The sequence below is a fragment of the Ursus maritimus genome, unplaced genomic scaffold (assembly GCF_017311325.1).
Source record: "Ursus maritimus isolate PB19 unplaced genomic scaffold, ASM1731132v1 scaffold_14, whole genome shotgun sequence".
Classification (NCBI taxonomy): domain Eukaryota; kingdom Metazoa; phylum Chordata; class Mammalia; order Carnivora; family Ursidae; genus Ursus; species Ursus maritimus.
The window spans coordinates 57785033-57786894 of NW_024423786.1; positions in this window are offsets into that span (position 1 = coordinate 57785033).

Genomic DNA, 1862 nt, shown 5'->3' on the forward strand with positions numbered 1-1862 from the left:
TCGGTGCTGCGGCGGGGGCGGGGGGGAGGAGGGAGGCCCAGATGCCGCAGGACGCCCCCACGCAGGACCTCAGGGACTCGAGGCTGGGGAGCCTGGGCATCCCAGGACGCGGCAGAAGGCAGTGCCCGAGCCCTGGCTGCACGCGAGGAGGACGTACCCAGGTTCGGTTACGTGTCAGTGAAGGGGGCGAGGTTCCTAGCCAGGACCCACGGGGAGCAGACGGGAATAACAGAGTCCGGCGTCCCTGTAGCTCTCCTCCCTGGAGCGGCGGCCTTGAAGGCCAAGACCACAGTGAGGCTTTGGACCAGAACAGTGGTACCAGCCGTGGTCGAAACCACTCTGAATGCAGTTTGACCGCGATGAGGAGTAAGGCGCAGGGAAAACAGAAGGTGAGGGAGGTGAGCGGGACGTAGCTGAGGGTCCGGTTGTTGGCCTTGACCGTGATAGGGCCTCGGTGCTTTACGGGGACCCCAGGACCACAGCTGTGAGGACAGACATCTGTGCTGGTCAGACCCGTCTCCATAAAGGTCACAGCCTCTGGTCACAGGAAGCTGCTTGCTTACGATTTGAGTCACGATTGTCTGGACACTTCGCGCGCTTGTCTGCATCGATGAGAAAGCAGAGATGCACGTTCTGGGTTCCTGGTTCGTAGAGATGAGGAAAAGTTGGGACATTTTGGTACACCAGGCAGAGATGCAGGGAAGCTCTCACGAACATAATTGTAGGGCTATACTCCTTACGGTTTCATGGAGACAATAGTCAGTCTCTGTTCCTCTTCTTTACAAAGGGGATTTTTCTGTTGATTCTCCTCGGAAACTCCTAGATTCTTAGCCATGGGAACATGCCCAACATTTCCCCTACTTTCTGATGTTTTTCGAAAAACCCTTCCTAACTGACTTTTGGAAACTTTCCTGAAAAGCAGGAATTTCTTTTTGAGTTTTTTAGGTGCAAAATGCTAGGGTAGGAAATCCTGCTTCCTTTGGTAAAGGTGCACGCTGAAGTAATGAGGGGTGAGATTGTGCGATGTCTGTAACCTACAAGCTTTCACAATACGAAATGTGGAGCAAATGTGGCAAAATTATAATACCTGTAAAGTCTCTGTGTTTGTTCATTATGTCACCCTGTACTATATTTTTATATCCAAACAAGGAGAATTCTGCCCAAGTGAATTTTCCTAAGTTAAACAGTATCCATGCATTTCTTATTTCCCAAAAGATCCCTATTTAAGTTGCAACAACATAAAATCCTGATTGAAAAACAAGATTATATTAATCTTTAATATAAATTAAATATAGTTAAAAATGAATATTGGTTACCACCTGATAATAAGAAGGCAGTTTTCCCCATTCATTAGCCACAGGCAGCGGTGTGACAGCCTCGTGCCTTTGTCACTCTGAGCACCTGTAAGTGGAGAGGGAGGGAGACATTGTACTGCAGAATTTAAAAACCTTGGATTTTTCTTAATCCTCGCAACACGTTTTCAGCAGCTGGACAGCTCCTGGGGCTCTCTCAGCAGGTGGACTCGAAGCCGGGTCTGACCCAAACAGGCCAGGATTTCGGCTAGCCTTATTTTTAACAGTTGTGGTTTGTCGGAAGAAGCAGCCCAGTTTATACACTTAATAGCCCGATTTTGGGTGAATCCAGGGCTTTGGACGAGAATCTCCGGTTGGTAAAAAGCTGGAACTGCTGACCACAGGCACCTGCTGTATGAAGGTGCACAGCTCCTCCCCGTCGTGTCTTTTCCTGGCCCCCAGACGACCTGCTCACCTCTTACGGTGTCAGAGACAAGCAGCCACACCGGGTCCCACCACCCTGTGGCAGCAGCAGCATGGCCGCGGCCAGAGTGGCATCCCCGGAGGCCA